Below are 15,649 nucleotides of genomic sequence, written 5' to 3'. Positions count from 1 at the left end.
GGTTCTAGTCTAGCCTAAGAGTCTATCTTAAAAAAAAAAAAAACAAGGCTGGGAATGTGGCTCAGTAGTAGAGTGCTTGCCTAGCATGCACGAAGTCCTGGGTTCAATTCCTCAGTACCACATAAACAGAAAAGGCTGGAAGTGGTGCTGTGGCTGAAGTGGTAGAGTGCTAGCCTTGAGCAAAAGAAGTTCAAGGACAGAGCCCAGGCCCTGAGTTCAAGCCCCAGGACTGGCAAAAAATAAGCAACAAAAAAAACCAAAACAATAAGAAACAAAACAAAAACAAACTAGAGCTGAAGTCATGTTTCAAATGGTAGAGTGTCAGCTATGCTACTAAGGCCATCACTATTCATTAAAAACATCTATATGTCCAGGTACAGGTGGCTCACACCTATTGTCCTAGCTATTCAGGAAGCTGAGTTCTGAGGATCATGGCTTAAAGCTAGCTGAAGCAGGAAAGTCCAAGAGACTTTGATCTCCAATTAATCACCAACAAAGCTGAAGTGGAGAACTTCGGCGGCTCAGATGATGAGGCAGAAGCACTACCTGGAGGTGGTGGCGTGGGATCTATGCAAGAGCTGCCGGGCCAGGCTTGCTACCTCCTATATAATAGCACCCTTGAAGGAACATGTCCATACTGTTTCCAGTTGTTGGTTTTGGATAATGCTCGAGTGTGCCTTAAACCCAAGGCCAAATTGACACCCAAGATACAGAAACTTCTTCTTCTTTTTTTTTTTTTTGCTAGTCCTGGGGCTTGGATTCAGGGCCTAAGCACTGTCCCAGGCTTCTTTTTGCTCAAGGCTAGCACTCTGCCACTTGAGCCACAGCGCCACTTCTGGCTGTTTTCTATATATGTGGTGCTGGGGGATTGAACCCAGGGCTTCATGTATATGAGGCAAGCACTCTTGCCACTAGGCCATATTCCCAACCCAGAAACCTTTTAATCAACAAGCAGGAAATTATGCACTCAGTTTCAAAGAAGCAAAAATTCTGAAGAAGTACAAGGATTCCAAAAGTGTATTGTTGCTTACTTGCAAAACATGCAACAGAACAGTTAAGCATCCTTGTAAAAGTAGAAGCTTTCTGTCAGCCTTGAAAAGCAATCCCACCACTCCTGTCAGTAAAGTCAGCCTGATGGGGCCAGAGAGGACTCTACTTTCTGCAAATCAAAATCATGGTGTAGCTGGTTGTGAAAACAAGAGCCCAGCGTTGATTTTCAGAACACCTGTATCTGGACAATCAACACCCATTTGTTCCTCAAGGAACATAAGCAAAAGAAACACTTCTCTCAACTAAAAATGTTGCTTAGTCAAAGTGAATCCCCAAATATTCCAAAGGCGGACTTCAGATATTTCTTATCTTCTCTGTGAAGAGGAAACTTTGAGAGGAAAAAAAATGTATAGTCTAATTCCTGAAAGTAAAATTAGTAAACAAGCTTTTGTACTTTTATTCTTTAAATTTATGGAAACTCAGTCTAAGGATAAACTTCCTGGCAGCCCTGAGTATTTATGGGAAGAATGTATCATTTGATTCAGTAACTGAAACCTCAGAGGTAATTATTGCAATTTTCATTATTGATGTCCTTTTCTTTTTCTTTTTTTGCCAGTCCTAGGGCTTGAACTCAGGGCTTGAACACTATCTCTGGCTTCTTTTTGCTCAAGGCTAGCACTCTGTCAACTTGAGCCACAGCGCCACTTCTGGCCTTTTCTATATATGCGGTGCTGAGGAATCGAACATAGGGCTTCATGTAGATGAGGCAAGCACTCTTACCACTAGGCCATATTCCTAGCCCCTATTGATGTCATTTTCTTCCAAAAGGAAATTGAGACTTAACTGAGAAGGTCTTTTCACTCCTGAAAGTTTCTTCCATATGTCCATAATTTTATTGTTAATTCAGAATAGGAGCCAAGTGTGTCTATTTTATCACTGTCATACTCATAACTATAGTAAAATTCATTTAAATAAAACCTATATAATTTTTAAAAAAAGCAAAAAAACTGAAGTGGAACTGTTGTTCAAGTGGTAGAGCTTTAACATTAAGCACAAAAGTTCAGGAACAGTATCCAGGCCCTTTACAAAGCAGCACTGTGGTTGCATCTACAATTAAACCATGTCACTTTCAGTTATAGTATAGGGAATTATCTGCATATGGTTGTAAAATTTTGAGTTGTTCCTGGTTCCCACATGAGAGAATGGTATAATCATTGGATTCTTCCATTTAGAACACTTTTAACTCCATCAGTGGAAACTTAAACTCCATGGGTGCAGTATGTACAACATACTGTTACTGCTCTTTCCACTTAAAATAAATGCTCGAAACTGTTGTTTGAATTTAGTTCAGCAAAGATAACCATCATTGAATAAGCATCCTTGATTAGCCAGGATAGAATATGAGACCTCCAAATTAAGGTGGGAGAGGAAGCTAGATAAAGAAGGCTCTGCAACTATCACCCAAGGTGTCTTCAGGAATTCACCTCCCTTCTCTAGGTTTCAATTCTCCAATTTAAAGCCAGTGGATTGGAATAGAATGCTCTCTGAGATCCCATAGAGTGCTGGGATTCTCTCCAGCCTGTCTTCTTCTATAACTGTCATCAGTTTGAAAACAAAAATGTGTGAGTCTGGTTGGATAATAAGGGGAAGAGGCCTCCATTCATAGAAGTTTCTGCCTCCCTCACCATGGCCTTGAGCAGCCCTGTGTGCAGGACCCTAGACATCACATCACCATGGCCTTGAGCAGTTACACATAAGGACCCCTGGGCCCCTTGGTCCTTGGAAGACTTGCATGTGAATAACAATCTGATTAGACACCAGAGGTGTGCCTGGGAATCAGCAACTAATCAGAAGGCTAAACAATCTATAGAAAGCTCATAGGGGCTGCATGGAGCCTCTGATTGGGTCTGGGTACTGAAATGGCCCGTAGACTGTCCAATGAACTTATAAGTCATGTAACTCTCCCCCTTAGAGTCACCTTATTATCTGTACAAGGCAATCCAGGAGTTTCCCTCCCATTGGGACCTCTGTCTAGTAGGAGGGCTTGTCTTTTTCACAATACATTTCCTTCCAGAAAAAAAATGGCTAGCCTTTTATTGATCCTTTTGACTATATAACACCCTCCATTGTATTTTCAAGGTTTGATTATGTTCCCAATGTCATTGCTAAGGAGGAATCACTGTCATTGTTTTATTAATAGAGTTTGGATTATTTTTACCACACTAGGTTATGCCACTGAGCTTTACCTGTGACTTTAGGCCTGGATGCACTGGCCAACCCACCGACACTCTTGTAGGACCTCTTAGGTTCCAATGCCTTATCAGCAGGCAGCAGAAGGAACAGAACTCCCCAAAGCAAAAGGTCCCTTGCACCTTTCTTTCTTCTTCATGCACAGCAGTAAAATTCCCAGTAGGGAATGCAGAGGGACAAGGATATAACCTGGAGTATGTCTCACAGTATAAGCACTAGATTAGTGAACTATGCCCTGTAGGCTAGGACTGGATTGGCCTGGTCACTGTTACATGAGACCCATGATTCACAGATGACCCCATCACCTTGCAGAAAATGCAAGTGAGGCAGGTAAAACCTTTGAATAACAGACAGTAGGCAAGAGCCCACCTAAATCCATCCTGTGAGGTGATTCTTGTTGCTGTCTTGTTACACTTATTGTAGTTACCCAAGCATTTTGTGGTCAGGCTTTATAACTACTTCCTCTTAAAATTCCAGCCTGTGGCTGTGTGCTAGTAGCTTACGTTTGTAATGCTAGCTACTCAGGAGCCTGAGATCTAAGGATTGTGGTTTGAAAACAGTCTGGGTAGGAAAGTCTGTGAGATGCTTATGTCTAACTAATCACCAAAAAGCCTGAAATAGAGTTGTGGCTAAAACGGTAGAGCACTAGCCTTTGAGCAAAAGCTTAGGGATAGTTCTAAGGCCTTGTGTTCAAGCCACAGGATTGGCCCATGCACACTCATGTGCCAACGCACATGCACACACACATTCTGGTCTGTAATCTACTTAAAATCTTTAAAGATAACTTTTTTCAGTAAGTAGGGTCAAAATTCAAAGAATGTGAAAGAACAAAATCACTCTAATCAATGGGCCTAGATAGCTAGATAGCTAAAACAAATAAGCAAAAACAGTTATAAAGCTTTCATTCATTAATAAATATTTATTAATCCCTCAGGTATCTCAAATATTTTTCTAATTTGAACATGTGAAGATGCTCTTTGGGAAGCTTGTAGATTAGCTGAAAGAATAATAAACAGCTAGGTGCTGGTGGCTTCACACCTGTAATCCTAAATACTCAGGAGCCTGAGATGAAAGCCAGTCTGAGCAGGAAAGCCCATGAAACTCTCTCATCTCTGATTCACCACCAAAACACCAGAAGTGGTAGAGCATCAGCCTTAGGCAAAGAAAGCTAAGGAGCAGCTCTCAGGCCCAGAGTTCAAGACCCAGTACTGTAAAGGAAAAACACACACACAAAAGAATAGTCAACAAAATAAGAAGGAAGTGAGCTTTGACCATTTGAGAGACCCAGGAAAGATGAACTTTGAAGTCCAACAATAACCATAAGAAAAGTCCTATGGCCAGGCACTGTGTATTCACAGCAAGCCAGTATGAGTTTTTTTGGGATGTAATAACTAAATGCCACTGACTGAGTGGCATAAGTAGCAGAATTTCATTGTCTTTCAGTTCTGGAGAGTAGAGACTCACAGGAAGATGTTGCCAAGTTGGTCTCTCCTGAGACCTCTGGGCCTTGTCTCTCAAGTGGATGTCTCCTACAGTCACATAGTATCTTCTCTGCGTGTGCATGTTGTTGGTGTCTCTGTGTGCCCGAATTTTATCTTCTTTTATATTTTTGGGCCAGTTTTGGTAAGTGTGTGTATACATATATATATGTTTATATATAATATATTTCTTCTTATTTTGTTCTGTGTCATGTCACTCACTTGTACCATGCTCCATTGTGCTGAATGACAGAGTGACAACATAAAGAATTAAAATAATGAGCTGAGTCTGTTAATGCATTCCTGAAATCCAGTCTTGAGGAGGCTGAGGCAGGTGGATCTGGAGTTTGAGAACAGCCTAAGACATAGAGAGTTTTATATCACCCGGTAGTACATAATAAAATCTAGACAAAGGACACAGGTTTTTCTCTCATATGTGGAAGTTAGATCTAAAATATGAACATGTATGAAAATTTGTATGCATATCTACATGACCAAACTGACTAAAGTATGGTATAGTCAGGGAGTGGATTTCCATTGTGTGAACTCTTCAAACAATGAACAGACAGTTTAAGATGATGAATACCAGGAAGCCAATGTCCATACATGAAAAGGGTGCTAACTTGAGGGGACGTGTGGGTTTGGGATAGATGGGGGAATGATGGAAGGGGCAACACTGATCAAGATGTATTGTATAATCATTGAGTCAAAAAGAAAATCAAATGAAAAATTAAGAAGTCTCTTGAGACAAATGAAAATGGAACATGATATATCAAACTTCTGGGATATGGCCAAAGCAGTTCTAAAAGGGAGATTTATAGTAACACATATCTATAGGAAGAAAAAAGAGATCCCTCAAATAAATTACTTTTATACCTCAACAAAGCAGGAAATAAACAAAATAAGGTCACAGTTTATACAAGGAAGGAAATAAAAGGGAATAGAAATAAACAAAATAATGACTCAAAAAGCCAACAGAAAGATCAAGGAAATTTGTTTGTTTTTCTCTTTTTCATGTCAGTACTGGGTCCTGAACTCAGGGCCTTGTGCTCTTAGCTTATTTTCTTCATGACTGGCATTATTCTTCTTGACCTATGCCTCTAGTTTTGGTTTTTGCTGGTTAATTGGAGATAAGAGTCTCTTGTATTTGTCTTCCTAGGTTGACTTTGAACAGTGATTCTCAGATCTCAGCTTCTTGAGTAGCTAGAAGTACAGGCTTTTGTCACTGGTTCCTGATACTGAGCTGTTGTTTTTTTCTTTTTTTGAAAGATAACCAAAACTTCACAACTTTAGTTAGACTGAGAAACAGTTCAAATAAATAAGAAATGAAAGAGAAGATATTACAATGCCACAGAAATATAAAAGACAAATAGGAGACTGTACATGAAGAATTGTATACAAACAATGTAAGTAATCTAGAAGAATAAAATACAATCCTAGAAACATAAAATCTTCAAAGAATGAGTCACAAAGAAATGAAAAACCTAAATAGATTAACTAAGAGCAAGAAAATTGAAATTGTAATCAAAATCTCTCATTAAAAAAAAAGTCCAGGTACTAATGGCATTACTGGTGAATTCTTCTAAGCTTTTTAAGAATTAGTATCTTCTCAAACTCTTTTTTAAAATTCAAGAGGAGAGAACTTCTAAATGCATGTTATAAGGCCAATATTTCCATGATAAACAGGCAAACAAGGATACTACAAGAAAGTTCCAGCCTAATAATCCTGATTGAAATAGATACACAGCTGGTCAATGGTGGCTCACACCAGTCATCCTAGCTACTCAGGAGTCTAAGATTTGAGGAACGTGGTTCAAAGACAGCCCAGGCAGGAAAGTCCATAAGACTCTTGTATCCAATTACCCACCAAGAAGCTGGAAGTGGAGCTGGGGCTCAAGTGATAGAGCACCAGCCTTGAGAAAAAAAATTCAGAGAGTGCTCAGGCCCTGAGTTCCAGCCCCAGGACTGGTACACACACACACAATAGTGGATATACAACAAAGTCCCAACAAATTGAATTCAACAGCCCATTGAAAGGATTATACTTTATAATTAAGAAACTGCTATGGAAGCTTGTGTAATATATGCAAATCAATAATGAACTGTATTAGCATAAAGAAGAAAAATACTTTGTGATCATACAGGTAGATGTAGAAGAAAAATCATTTGAAAAAAAGTTCACACCTTTTCATGTGATGAAAACTCTACAAACTATACTGAGGGAATGCATTCAACTCCCAAGAGGCCATATGTCACAAGTGCATAGCTGCCATTACATGCAACAGTGAGCACTTGAAAGCTTGTTCTGTAAGATAAGAAGCAAAACAACAATCCATCCTTCCTCCTTCTCTCTCTCTATTCCTCTCTCTTCTTTCCTTCCATTTTTTCTTCATTCACACGTGATTTATTATTTATTCATTTACTCAGTACTGGTACTAAGGCTTGAGACTCAGGCCCTTAAGGTCTCAATTGGCTTTTCCTTGCTCAAGGCTGGTTCTCTGTCACTTAACTTACATCTCCGTTCCTTTTTTGTGCTGGTTAGTTGGAGATAAAATCTCTCAGCCTTTCCTATCCAGCTGCCTTTGAAGCATATTCATCAGATCTCAGCCTCTTGAGTATCTAGGATTACAGGAATGAGCCACCAGCCCCAGCCTCATCTGTTTCTTTAGTTTGTATTTATGTTAAAAAATAATATCTTAAGAGGTGAAATTATATCTCAGTGGCCAAATATTTTCCTTATATACAAGAGGCCTTTAGTCTCCATTACCCCCTCACCAACACATATGCACAAAATTAAAATATCCATTTACTCAAAATTATTTTCTTATAAAAATTATCAAAACACAAACCAATCCTCAATGTAATAACTTAGAACTAATACTTATAAAAGTTCAGTGTTCATTTCTGCCTATTTTTTCAGTCTCTTTCATTCTGCTGTTATATTTTCACACAAATAATAGACCTGTTACACAGCCCTATGTAAGAACTGCTAAAATTATTGACATTCCCATACATAATTACAGTATGATCTTTACATTTTGAAAAGGCAAAGATGATCTTAAAAAAGATGGTTCCTAAATTGTTTAAACTTCATCCTTGGAGAAGAAGGTCAAATTAAACAATTCTAAAAGTATTGTAGTCTTATGTGTAATTCTTAGACTACTTTTTTCATTTCTAAGTGAATCAGTACTTTAGAAATCTTCTGTCCCTGACACTTATTAAAGCATACATTGAATCACTTTTCATTTCCGTGTTCAAATCACAAAAAAAAATAGAACTTTTAGAGCTGAATCATTTGTGAGCAGCTTGCTCTTTCTTCAGAATGACTAACATGAGAAAAGAGAGTTTTAAATAGCTTGTGGCTTACCACAGGGAATGTAAGGAATAAAATTAATTACGTAAAATATTATGCATATGTTATAAAAGGAAAAAATAAAAGGAAAGCCAATGAGCTACTAAGTTTTAACATTTTGACTTGCACGTCCTGTACATTTCTTCTTGTTACTTAGTTTTATGTATTAGTTTAATTTTTAAAAATTGTTTCAGGGCTGGGGATATAGCCTAGTGGCAAGAGTGCCTGCCTCGGATACACGAGGCCCTAGGTTCGATTCCCCAGCACCACATATACAGAAAACGGCCAGAAGCGGCGCTGTGGCAGAGTGCTAGCCTTGAGCGGGAAGAAGCCAGGGACAGTGCTCAGGCCCTGAGTCCAAGGCCCACGACTGGCCAAAAAAAAAAAAAATTGTTTCAATTTTTAAACTATTATTTCTTTTAATTATAAAAATTATCTGATTTGCATGCTACAGAATAGATTGAATGAACAAAAATTCATCCACAAAGATCAATACCCAGAAATAGACACTATCAATCTTGTAGAGATAGATATGAATAATATTGTTTTTATAATACTGTTTTTATACTTACCTTAAAATGACATTAAGGGCTGGGCACTAGTGGCTCCCACCTGTAATCCTAGCTACTCAGGAGGCTGAGATTTGAAGATCTCAATTTAAAGCCAACTTGAACAGGAAACTCTGTGAGACACTTATCTCCAATTAAACCACCAAAAAGCCAGAAGTTGAGGTGTGGCTTGTAGAGCCCAATGCTTGTAGAGCTCCAGTCTTGGGTGAAGAAGCCAAGTAAAAATTCCAAGTTCAAGGTGACACACAGAAAAATAATCAAATGATATAGAATTTTACATATACTATCTGTATCTTTGGTATCTTCTGAAGTCTTATGTGGTGAATGATGGTCTCTAATCTGTGACACTATTAGGAAGTAGTGGAACCTTACGTGGGAGAGGGCTAGTGAAAGGAAGTGAGGTCACCATGGGCATGATCTTGAAAGGGATGTTGGGACACAGGCCCCTCCTTTCTCTCTACTTCCTAGTCACCATGAGCAGAGCAGTTCCCTTTGCCACAGGCTATGTCATGATGGGCTGACCTTCCACAGACCCAATGACCATAGCGCCAAGCAGCTAGGACCCAAACCTCTAAACTCATGAGCCAAAGAAATTCTTTCTCCCTTGCAGTTAAATTCATCAGGTATTTTGTTACAAGGATAGAAAGCTTAGACACTACCCAAATTTATACCATGATACTTCAAACTGGCTGTTCGTAAGTTTGTGGATATTAATATGTTCTTTCTTTCTTTCTTTCTTTCTTTCTTTCTTTCTTTCTTTCTTTCTTTCTTTCTTTCGTTCTTTCTTTCTCTCTTTCTTTCTCTCTTTCTTTCTCTCTCTCCCTTCCTTTCTTCCTTCCTTCCTCCTTCCCTCCCTCCCTCCCTCCCTCCCTCCCTCCCTCCCTCCCTCCTTCCCTCCCTCCCTCCCTCCTTCCCTCCCTCCCTCCCTCCCTCCCTCCCTTCCTTCCTTCCTTCCTTGCTTCCTTCCTTTCTTCTCTCTTTCTTCCATTCCTTTGTTCTCTTTCTTTCTTGCTCTGTCTTTCTCTTCTTCCCTCACCCCTCCTTTATCTCCTTCCTTCCTTTCATTTTTGCCAACACTGTCATACATATATTGTTTGCTATTGAACATTAAATTCCTATACAAAGTTGGTTGCATTTTAATACCTGTTAATTTTTTTGGGTGTGTGTGTGTGTGGTAGTTTATTGGAAAGAAAAGTCTTTTCTGCAAGGGTTGGTTTTAAACTGTCATCCTCAAATCTCAGTCTGCTGAGTAGCATTGATTGCAGTTGTGAGCCACCAGTGCCTGACTTGTCTTCCTTGTTAGACATGCTGCAGGTATATGGCAGAGAACAGAGACTTTCCTATTGTATTGCTAGATATTCCATTTTAAATTTCTTATACAAGGAAAATATAGATGACCTAAATTGCCATAAGACCATGTCATGCCAACCTCCTCTGCTAAGTCTTGTAGACCAGGGATCAAACACGAGCCTTCTGGGACCTTTACCCAACACATAATCAGATCAGAAGATGATGATGACCACCCATCCAGTATGAAAGCGTAGGTATCGGCCATCCCAAAGGACTATGTGGAGATAATCACAGGCAGGAGAAGAAGGTTCATAAGGAGGTTTTTTAGTGGGGCCATAGTTCCCACGGGAGAGGGAGCTACATGGCGTCTGCACCTTATCCAGGTGGCAGCTTCTCTCAATACCTGTTAATTTTTTTTTAATGCAAGGAGAAAAGGAAAGAAAGGATACTATTCGCTCATGTGCTATGTTCATTACAAATACCCCCTTTTGTCCTTTGTCAATAAAGTTTTAGTGTATTTTATGTGCAGATTTTTAAACTTATTTTTGCAGACCAGAATTTGAACCAAAGCCTTGTATTTACTAGGTAGGTGTTCTATCATTTGAGTCACACCTCCAGCCCAGTTTTGCTTTTGTTATTTTTTCATTTAGGGGCTCATGATTTGCCTTAAGAATCCTTGGAATGAGATCCTCTTTTTTCTACCTCTGATAGCTAGGATTATAGGTATGGATGGCCATACCTAGCTTGTTTTTCAAGTAGGGTCTAGTTAACTTATTTTGCCTGGGCTAGTCTCAAACTGAGATCCTTCCCACTCCCCCTCATAGCCAAGGAAGGTTTAAAATGTTGATTGTCTTTTAAAAATGGATGCTCATATGCCAGGTGTTGTGTTCCTTATCTGTAATCTCGGTCCTAGCTACTCAGGATTTAAGCAGGGGATTGAGAGTATGTTGCCTGTCCTAACACGGTTATTGAGACTCTTTCTCAAAAACAATATAAACATAAGGACTGGGAGTGTGATTCAGTTGGTAGAACACTTGCCTAGCAAGTACATGGCCCTGAGTTCAATTCCCAGTACAGTCATATGTTACACACATGCACAGACAGACATGCATGTGCCACAAATACAACTACCACACACATCACACAGACACACATGTGTGCATTTGTGTGTGTGTGTATATATATATACATATATGAGAATTTTACTTTAGATCTACGATTTCTGTTTTGTAATGTAATTCTAGCCATTATTGACTTCCTTTTGTTTTATCCTATATTTGAATGTTTACTATTAAACATTGTAAATAAATCTCCCATAACTTCCTTTTTATTTTTAAATTTTTCTGACCTTTTCTTACAAAGATACTCTTGATGAATTAATATCATGCTTGTGTACTCATGATAATGATATCATTGACATTGTGTTGAAAATTAACTGAAGCATCTAAGTTAATATGAGATGAATTAGGATATTTGTGGTTAACTGCAGAGTAAGGGTTTTCTTTTGTTCCAGAATCATAAAAAAATCTATCTATTCAAATCTTATCATCCATTTTAGTAATGTGAAAGGTACATTCAGTGTATGGATGGGCATGGATGTTTGTTTCTGCACAGGTCTCTTAGGAATTTTCTTGGGTTTTACTTTTTTAATTGATTATTTTGCTGTCATAAATACTTTTTATGTAATATTTATGAACTCAGTTGTTTAACTGTAAACAGTATTTTCAAATGTAAAGGTTATTTTGTCTTTTTTTCTGAGTTCATACAAATTCTAAAATTTTTAAATTTACTTTCTACAGTTTTCTAGACAATTTAAAATGCCAATTGCAAACAATGAAGCTCTTACAAGTGTTTGTAACTATTGATCTTATACCTACCCAATCAAGAGTTTTCAGACCTCTTTGAACCTGGGCATCGATGGCTCATACCTATAGTCCAGCTACTAAGGAGGCTGAAATGTGAGATTCAAAGAAATCCTGGGCTGTAAAGGCCCTGAGACTCTAATCTCCAATTAACCACCAAAAAGCCAGAAATGGAGGTGTGGCTCAAGTGGTAGAGCACCAGCTTTGGGTTAAAAAGCCAAGGGACAATGCACAGGCCTGAGTTCAAGCTGTAGTACACACACACACACACACATACACACACACACACACACACACACACACTTAGACTCTTTTGCTTTTTAGACACAGATGTGTATTCCTAAAGGCAAATTCTGAGAGATTCTGAGTTCTTGTAGAGAAGATCTCACATTTGTTTCCCTGTAGCCCCTAGGAAAAAAGAGATATACAATAACACATTTCATCAATAAACTTGTTTACATGAATTTGACCACCTCTAAACTCTCCCCATTCATTATGACATTTTCTGATAGTCTATCTTTCTAATCCAAAATTTAGTTTGCTTAAGAAATGTTTACAGATACGCTTCTTAATTATGAGAATGGAAAGTCCCAATACTAATGAAATGATTCTAATGTATAGTTTCTTACTGAAATATAGATATTTTGTACTTTTTAAAATAGAAAATTCTCATTAGTTTATAGGAACAGGAATTTATACCAAAAAAGAGATCTATCACATGACCAATCAGAGAGGTACCCTGTGTTCATACACATTACCAATACTTTGCCAGGGGCTGGTGGCTCATGCCTGTAATCCTAGCTACTCAGGTCTAGTATCATGGTACAAAAAGCCATCCCAGGTAGGAAAGTCCATGAGACTCTTAGCTCCAATAAACTTCCAAAACATCAGAAGTAGAGCTGTGGCACAAGTGGTAGAGTGCTAACCTTGAGTGAAAAACTCAGGGATATAGTCTAGGCTTTGAGGTCAAACCCCAGGATCAGCAGGTACACAGGATGTGCGTGCACACACATAACTATATATCTAATGACAATGAGAAGATAGTTTTATGTATCTGCCAAGTGGCATAGTTGTAGAATTTTAGTTTTTCTTGTGAATATGCTAGCCAAGCCCAATAATTATTTGTGCATAGTTTTAGACTTTGTGCTAGATATTTTATCCATGCTGTTTTTTATTATTGTTTTAAATTTCATCAGAGGATGCTAATGAATAAATGTTAAGGTTTTTCAGAATATTTTGACTATCATCATTAGATTCACTTTTGTGTAGGTGCCTTCAAAGGATTTATAATCTTTCATAAAATTTTTGTCTGAGACTGAGACTTGAACTCAGGATCTGACGCTTTCACTCATTGGCAGGTGCTTTACGCCTAAGCCACGCCTCCAAACCCAGAATTTACACTTTTGTAGATAAAGTGTAGTCTCCAAATATGTTTTAGACAATTGTGGTACAGATGAGAACTGTGGTTAGAATATTATTCTGTGACCTCTCTTCTGATGTCTTTAATCTCAGATAGGGTATTTGTTGGCCTTGATTTAATCTGAAGCTTCATCCTTTACTAGAACTCAGATGCAAGCAGTATTTTAGTATTATTACTTATTTTTCTAAAAATCTAATTTCTAATAGATCACCTCTTCTCTCCTCATTCAAGTGTTCACACAGCAATGTCACACATTGCTTGTTTGATCAAGGTACTACTGAAAAGCATCTATAAAAGCTGTGAAATTCCTGGACTTGAAGCACTATGGGTTGAAAAACATAAAACATGTTCAGCCATGTGGGCCCTTACTATGCCATGGGTAGCTAGTGTGAGACATCCTTAAGTCATGAGAACATGGTGGCTAGCATGTTCTGCTAGACATTATAGAGAAAGAGATTAATAAACTTTTTTCTTACCTTTTTTTGTGTGTGCCTATCCTGGAACTTGAACTCAGGCACAAGGTGTTGTCCTTGAGCCTTTTTTTTTTTTTTGCCAGTCCTGGGCCTTGGACTCAGGGCCTGAGCACTGTCCCTGGCTTCTTTTTGCTCAAGGCTAGTACTCTGCCACTTGAGCCACAGTGCCACTTCTGGCCGTTTTCTATATATGGGGTGCTTGGGAATCGAACCCAGGGCTTCATGTATATGAGGCAAGCACTCTTGCCACTAGGCCATATTCCCAGCCTCTCCTTGAGCTATTTTTTAAAAGTTAATTAGAGATCATGATCTGTCAGACTTTCCTGTCTTGTCTGGCTTTGAGCCTCAATCCTCATATCTTGGTCTCCTGAGTAGCTAGGATTACCGGTGTGAGCCACTGGCAACCTGGCTTTTCTTTGTTTTTAAATTTAAGGTTTCATTACGTAGCTTAGACTGGCCTTGAACTTGTAATATTCTTGCCTCCCTTCCCTGAGTGTGAGGATCATATGCCATGAGGTACCACAGTTAGTGGAGTTGATAATCTTTTCTTTTTATGGGCTGTCCTACCACTTAAGCCACACCTCCAACTTCAGGCATTTTACTAGAGATAAGAGTCTCACAAACATTTCTGTCCAGGCTGACTTTGAATCTCTATCCTCATATCTCAGAATTATAGGCATAAGTCACCAGAGCCCAGCCTCATCAGTTTCCTAAAGGTTTTCTTTTTTCCATTACATTTTATATACTTATTGGTTATAGCTATTGATTCAGCAGGAAAGGCATGCTTGATTTACATACTTGCTGCCTTGTGCCTCCATTTCCCTCAGTGCTGTGCTAGGCAGGAAACAGAGAGAGATTTCAGAAGTCATGAATGTTTTTCACCAGAAGAGAGTAGTTCCTTGTCCTGCCCCTACCTGAAAATGTTTCCTCATTTCACAAGATTCACTTAACTCTGTTTTGCTTCCTTTGTTGAGACATCACAGATCCCCATCAGGCTCACAGGACAGTTCTACTTCTATGTGAAATAGGGAAGGGAAACTTACTTCTACTTTCCACTTAGATTTATGACATTTTTTTCTTTTTTTTGTGCCAGTCTTGGGGCTTGAACTCAGGGTGTGGGCACTGTCCCTGAGCTTTTTGTGCTCAAGGCTAATGCTCTACCACTTGAGCTACCACTCCACTTCCAGCTGTTTCTTTCTGTGCTTGATTGAAGATAGGAGTCCCATATACTTTCCTGCCCGAGATGCTTGACTACCTTAGAACCATGATTCTCAGATTTCAGCCTCCTGAGTAGCTAGGATTGTAGGCACCAACCATTACTGGCACCAGGCTGCCAGGAACTTTTAATATTCTGGTTCTGAAGGTTACTGGACTCATTGTTAGATGGGGCAAAAAAACTTACAAACATAACCATGTACTCCTCCCCCACCCAGAGTACTATTTGGGCCCAGGCAACTGGGTTTATCCCTGCCCATTAGTCATTATTTCAAACTGTAGAAATTAAATTCTCCTAAAATAAAAATCTGATGTGATCATATTAAGACAAATTCATGTCCAGGCTACATCATCAACATTTAGAAAAACTGAGAAAGTGTGAACACCAATTTGTAATTACTAAATTATTATCTTACCAGTAGCTAAAATGATTAATTTCCTAAAGCTATGTATTCACTAAGTCTTATTTTATTATTTTAGATATACATACATATCATTTTTATTATCATCAAGTATTTGTATAAAAGGGTTTCAATTCTACATGTCAGTTTATGTCACTCAATTTTATTATTTGCATGGATTAATGTATTTGGCTAAACTCTTGGTAGACAGAGGAGAGAAAGAATCTGGTATCATGGAACTTAAAGTCCAATCAAAGAAGAAAAGAAATTAAATTGAAGACAGTCATATTTTGAAGCCCAGTCTGATTTAAACTCATGATCCTCCTGCCTTAGCTTCATTAAAAAACTT

General features: G+C 38.6%; 1 pseudogene; it reads left to right on the top strand.

Moving 5' to 3' along the window:
- The first annotated feature begins 528 nt into the window (after positions 1-528).
- LOC125366031 lies at positions 529-1,554 on the top strand (annotated as a pseudogene).
- The last annotated feature ends 14,095 nt before the right edge of the window (positions 1,555-15,649 follow it).

Source organism: Perognathus longimembris, chromosome 1 (assembly GCF_023159225.1).
Source record: "Perognathus longimembris pacificus isolate PPM17 chromosome 1, ASM2315922v1, whole genome shotgun sequence".
NCBI lineage: Eukaryota > Metazoa > Chordata > Mammalia > Rodentia > Heteromyidae > Perognathus > Perognathus longimembris.
This window is presented reverse-complemented; position numbering and strand designations above follow the sequence as displayed.